The sequence below is a fragment of the Ceratotherium simum genome, chromosome 27, assembly GCF_057802395.1.
Source record: "Ceratotherium simum simum isolate JZ-2026a chromosome 27, ASM5780239v1, whole genome shotgun sequence".
NCBI lineage: Eukaryota > Metazoa > Chordata > Mammalia > Perissodactyla > Rhinocerotidae > Ceratotherium > Ceratotherium simum.
This window is the reverse complement of record NC_141926.1, coordinates 16806187-16812821: the sequence shown is the minus strand read 5'-3', so window position 1 is coordinate 16812821 and position 6635 is coordinate 16806187. Positions and strand designations below refer to the sequence as shown.

At 41.8% G+C, this 6635-nt stretch overlaps 1 pseudogene; it reads left to right on the top strand.

The window, feature by feature from the left end:
* The first annotated feature begins 2124 nt into the window (after positions 1-2124).
* LOC147913431 (U6 spliceosomal RNA) lies at positions 2125-2225 on the top strand (annotated as a pseudogene).
* Positions 2226-6635: the final 4410 nt, after the last annotated feature.

The following is a 6635-nucleotide window of genomic DNA, read 5'->3' as shown; positions in this document are numbered from 1 at the left end:
TCACACCTATGGAACCTGACTATGATAAATATATTAATAAACACATCACCTTTTTGAGAACTGTTTAATGCATTTCATTACATACAGGGGACTGTTGAAACACACATGTGTATGTGACCTCTAATATAATTACTAATGTAATTTACTCCCTAAGGTGGTTGTTTGGTTATAGGTGTACACTTTACCTCCAAGGCACCTGAAGAGCATTTGCTCCATGACCATCACACTTACTGGGCCAGTTCTGACCCAAGCACAGTCCCAAGTCTAAACTCTAATTCCTAAGGTTGAGACCAAGCCAGATGGGCCCCATGGGAAGAAATAAGAAAAAAAATGGGATATACCCAGGCCAACATTGTGATTAGACTCATCTCCAATGTCAACCTCAAGAGTCAGTTCCCTACTGCACCCAACCCAACATTTTACCTCCAAAAAAGATGACACAAGATCATGCTTGAAATATATGCATAAAGTAGAGCACGGAAGGAAAAAAACAAAAAGATGAGGGAGGGCAAAATGTCTACAGAAGAGTTCAAACCTTCTGTGCTAACACAGACGGTTAGCAAGCCCGGGTTTAGAGCAGATGCTGGCAAACTATGGCCCACAGCCAAATCTGCCTACCTGCTTTTGTAAATAAGTTTTATTGGCATACAGCCACTGGTGTATGTATTGTCTGTGGCTGCTTTCGGGGTACAACAGCAGAGTTGTGATAGAGATCTTGTGGCCCAAAAAGCTGAAAATATTTACTGCCTGGACCTGTAGAGAAAAAGTTGGCTGATTCCTGATGTAGAGTTTTAGATTTTGCTGAAAACGGTCATTATTGGAGTTCCCCAAAGCACTTATTTTTTCTGGTTAGAAAATGAATGGGGAAGTGAAATAAGTCAGAGGGAGAAGGCCAAATACCGCATGATTTCCTTCATTAAGTAGTAGATAATAACAACAATAAACAAACACATAGGGACAGAGATTGGATTGGTGGTTACCAGAGGGGAAAGGGAGAGGGAGGAGGGTGAAAGGGATAATTCGGTGCATGTGTGTGGTGATGGGTTGTAATTAGTATTTTGGTGGTGAACATGATGTAGTCCATGCAGAAATAGAAGTACAATGATGTACACCTGAAATTTTTGCAATGTTATAAACCAACGTTACTGCAATAAACAAAAAATTAAAAAAAAAAAAGAAAAAGAAAAAGAAAATGAATGGGGGGAAATTGAACTGTGTCTGTCTGTCCCTTGCAGAGTAGCACGTTTGCCTCAGTCGGAAAGGGAGCTCTCAGTCTCATTACTTTGTTGCCATAAGTTCTGAGAATAATTACTTCTTTGTTAACATTTGGTAAACTTATCTTTAGGAACTTGAAAGAAGGTTGGGAACATCTCCGAGATTTAATTTCAAAATAATTTCAAAATATGTTTACCTCTAAGGTTGGGATCCTCCAAGTGGGGAGCTAGAATAACAATGTATCTGCCTGGAGGCTTTGCAAAGGGATGTTACTGATTGGTACTTTGTAGCACAGGCTATGGGAGTGAACTTGAAAAACAGGCATAATTGCTTTTCCAAGTTTTCACCATAAATAATCATTTTATAAAGGTTCCAGTAATTTGCCCACTAGGAAAAAAGAAAAAGGAAAAAAAAAATAGTAAAGGAGGACAATGACATAGTGGTTTTGCTCTAAAATAATCCTGCGTGATGTCATGCTGCCATCTGCAGTATTTCCATATTTTCACCCAAACACCGGAATTTTAATGAGCTCTAAAGATATGTGTCCATTCTATTGAGGGGGGAAAGTTTTGCCAGCACAAAAGCTCTAGAGTGTTTTAGATCAAAATTTTCTCTTTCGTTATGGTCTTCTTTCCTCCCCACCCACAAGACAACATTTTTAAGTTTGTTCCATTTCCTGATCATGCTGACATACGTATAGTGACATTAAATATGACAATGACTGAGTGTGCGGTACCTGTTAGAAGTGACATGCAACTGCTCAGAAATGCTGTGATTCACTGTCCACTCACACTCAGGCCAATGCCAAGTGTGCCACAACCGTGGGGTGTGGCGACAGCAGGGGGGAGACCTGAAGTCTAGGGAAGCCAGTTGTTTTAAAAACTTTAGGGGTTAGAGAATCTAAGAGGAGTGCTCACTTCAGGAGCACATATCCTAAAACGAACAATACAGAAAAGATTGGGCCCGTGTGCAAAGATGAGGTGCAAATTCCTGAAGTGTTCCAAATTTCTTTTAAAGGTAAGAATTGGGCCAGCCCCAGTGGCCTAGTGGTTAAGTTCGGCATGCTCCACTACAGTGGCCTGGGTTTGGTTCCCAGGCACAGACCTACACCACTAGTCAGTGGCCATGCTGTGGTGGGGACCCGCATACAGAATAGAGAAAGATTGGCAACAGATGTTAACTCAGGGCAAATTTTCCTCAGCAAAGCAAAACAAAACTGGCACGAATCTAAGAGGATGTATTAGTCTGCTAGGGTTGCTATAACAAAGTACTACAGACTGGGTAGCTTAAACAATAGAAAATTTCTGTCTTACAGTTCTGGAGGCTGGAAGTCCAAGATCAAGGTGTCAGCAGGGTTGATGTCTTCTGAGGGTTCTCTCCTTGGGTTGTAGATGCCCACCTTCTTGCTGTGTCCTCACATCATCTTTCATCTGTGCCTGTCTGTGCCCTAATTTCTTCTTGTGAGGACACCAGTCATTAGTTTCGGGCCCACCCTAATGACCTCATTTAACCTTAATTACCTCTTTAGAGACCCTATCTCCAAATACAGTTACATTCTAAGATATCGGGGGTTAGGACTTCAACATATGAATGGGGAAATGGGGTAGTGGGGGGGACACACTTCAGCCCATAACAGGAAATAAGTTAAATAAAGTACTTGCTTCTAAGGTTTGGACTTAAAAGGAATGGAATACAGTAAGTAACAAGGCATTAGGATGCCAAGAAATAAAAAAGGGAGGGAGGGAGAGAAGGAGTGAGGATGGAAGGAAGCAAGGAGGAAGGGAGGGAGGGAGGGAGGAAAGAAGGAAGAGGGGAAGGGGGGAAGGGGGGAAGGAGGGAAAGAGGGAAGGAGGGAAGGAGGGAAGGAAGGAAGGAGGGAAGGAAGGAAGGAAGGAAGGACGGAAGGAAGGAAGGAACTTGCTGAATAAATAGAGTCTAAATTGGTCCAAACAAGAGATCTTGCTTAATTAAAGAATGCACTCCATCTGTGGCTAATAGGAGGCAGAAGTCTAAAACAAGAAAAGATGGTGGAAGTTGAATGATCCCAGCCATTGAAGACACTCATCTTTGCCTGCTGTGCCCTGTATTGCCCAATAGTGTCTTGAAGCCGCAACGTCACTATGGTTACCAAATGTCCTATTGCTCTGAGGCTACCAAAGCAACCAGACACTATGCAGATCCTAGCCAAAACTGCGCCCCCGCCCCCCAAGTTTTCTTTTAAATTTGTGCTGGAGACTTAATCCAAATTGAGCAAAATAGAAAAACATGGATTTGGGCCAGCACCAGTGGACTAGTAATTAAGTTTGGCGCACTCCATTTCAGCGGCCCAGGTTCAGTTCCTGGGCACAGACCTACACTGCTCCGTTAGTGGCCATGCTGTGGCGGCAACCCACGTACTAAAACACAGAGGAAGATTGGCACGGATGTTAGCTCAGGGCAAATCTTCCTCAGCAGAAAAAAAAACATGGGGGCCGGTCTGGTGGCTTAGCAGTTAAGTGCGCACGCTCCGCTGCCGGCGGCCCGGGATCGGATCCCAGGCACGCACCGACGTACCGCTTCTTGGCCATGCTGAGGCTGTGTCCCACATACAGCAACTAGAACGATGTGCAACTATGACATACAACTATCTACTGGGGCTTTGTGGGGGGGGAACATGGATTTGCTATTCTTGAAAGTATTAATGGCTCATTGCTGAACTCTTTGGCCTGCACCATCTATTGAAGGAGAAAACCCTAAGTTGTTTTTCCTGCCCTGACATAGGCAGCTAGGAAGGCAGAGCAGATGGCTCACCCCCTGATGTTTCCACTAAAGCGATGGCCTGGTATTTCACTGTTTGGCTGTTCCTGGGCCACGCTAGTAAAGGTTTATTGAACTTATTCATTAATCTATTATTGCTTCTTAATAAATGGCACAACAGCCTCCGTTTCTTATGATTCCAGCTCGATGTGAGGTTTTTGTTAGGCATGTTACATACATGATCTTATTTGATAATCACCTTTTCAAACTCTTCAACCACGTCAACGCATCTAGAAAGAGCTATTTTATACATAAATGGTTACTAAATATGTAAACCATATTTTGTAACCATTTTGTCTTATGCTTTTAGGAAAAATCCATAGGCTGCAAATCAAAGAGTGAACCATGATCTGAACAGTTTTATATTGTTTTTGTCTTGCAATTTTGCAGCAGTTGCTATATTCTGGCCATGGGGATATTACACTTCAACTCGCATGCTACTTAGTTTTTTTCACTGATAATTTTGAATCATAAAATGCATAGAGTCCCAGACAATACAACTTTAGACTCCCATCTTCCCAAGATAATAACTGAAGTATACCTAAAGCAGCCATTATTAACAACAAAAATATTATTCATTTACGAAAAAAGTGCAAATAAAGAATAATTGCTCCTTATAAGCATAATTCCAATTACTGCCACAAATCGGAAACACGTGATTGTAGGCCTTCCACTTAGCTTACAAGATGGAACGGGTTGGTGTAAGCATTTTTGTGGGGCAATACTGTCATCTAGTGGTCTATACAAAGTATTTCACATTCAGTTGGAGAGGGACTATCCCAACCCTGACAAAGTTCCAGGTCTCCTTTTAACCGTTTTATTACTTCCCTGATCTCTAATAGATTCAGAGAATCTGATTTGTACACATAGACGTTGCAGAATCGACATGCTATTTAAAGCTTATAGATGAGGCTGTTCCAGGCGTTCACTGCCTTAGACCCGGACAAGAGGGGACCCTGCTCTGCTCCCCCTTCCCATTTAGAGGGCTCTGCTCTGACTTCCCCTGGCTGTGCCCCTCCCTACAGATCAAGGAGTCCTGGAACCAAGGGACGTGCCTGCCCAAACCCCAGCCCTTCTCTTCCTGCTACTCACCCTCTATCTCACCTCCACCAACAGTTCCGCTTCCTTGCATCCTATTCACGCACTAATGCTCTCATTTTGCCTGAGGTTTTAATGAATAACAGCTGGCTCCCGCTTCCCAGATATCATTTGCATTAGAGCAGCTTCCCGAAATATCATGACACACCCCTTCCCAGCAATAATAATGAAAGGGAATTTTAAGATACCAAAACAGGCCCATGGGATAACTTTTCTCACCCCTTCAAATCACATATCGTGTCTACAAGAACGCTCGAGTGTTTTCCAAACCTTAGACCTCTGCTGCCACCTTCAGGACGCTTGTGGTAACACCATGTTCTGCTGCTGCTGCTGTGTACTTCATCAAAAATGTTACATAAATTTCAGTTACACAAGAAGAGCAAGTTCTAGAGATCTGCTGTACAACATTGTGCCTATAGTTAACAATACTGTGTTGTGCACTTAAAAATTTAAGGTAAATCTCATATTGAGTGCTCTTACAATAAATAAATAAAAGCTATTTAAAAGAGAAAGAGAGGGAGGAAGGCGGGAGGGAGAAAGAAGGGGGAAGAGAGGATGGGATAGGGGGAGGGAGGGAGAGAGGCTACCCCAGAAGGAGGAACCTGTCTGAATCTTGTAATAGAGCCAGCTGAGAAAGGAGTGGCTGGCATTTAGTTTATGGCAGTTCACAAATCTTGTAACATTTTATTTGCTACTCTATCAAATACTAGAATAATAAAAATAGCTAACGCTATAGATATAATGTAGATATACATAATAAGTTATAAAAGCATATAAATGTCATGTTTTTTATATATAATAAAACTGTATGGATATAAATAATATATACACATCCTACAGTAAGAACAGCAGACACGTAGATCATGCTTACTATGTGGCAGGCAGGGTTCCATGTACTTTATCAGTGTTACCATGTTTATGCATTTTATTGTCTCAACAACTCCATGAGATGGATACTATTATTAGCCCTATCTACTTTACAGAGGAGGAAATTGAGTTTCCAAGAAATTAGCTTGTCTAAAGTTGCCCAGCTAGTGAGTAGCTTCGCTTGGATTTGAGCCCTGCATATCTGGCTTCAGAGTCCGTTCCTCACAACTGGGTGAGCCCTGTCATTTCAGTAAGCCGGTTGATAGCGAGAAAGCATGATGCTGTGAGATAAGAAAAATTAGACACAGCACCATCCCTGCATTCATTCACAAGTATTGCTGGGCACTGAGAATGCAGAGGTGAATAAGGCAAGCAATAACCTTGCTCACTACCATACATGCAATATGAAGGCGAAAAACAGAAAATAGATGTTTTAAAAAATATATATATGCGTGCTAAGTATAGCTTATAAAATATACAAGCTATATTGAGAATCAAAATAGGGTGATGTGACTGAGAGGCTGTTACACTAAGTGGTCTGAAAAGGGGATATTAAGCTACAGCCAATATAAAAGAAATTTTTTTTAATCTATCTATATGAAGTTCTATGAAGAGACAACATTCTGGAAAGATATCAGGGCTGGTGAAAAAACCTTAAG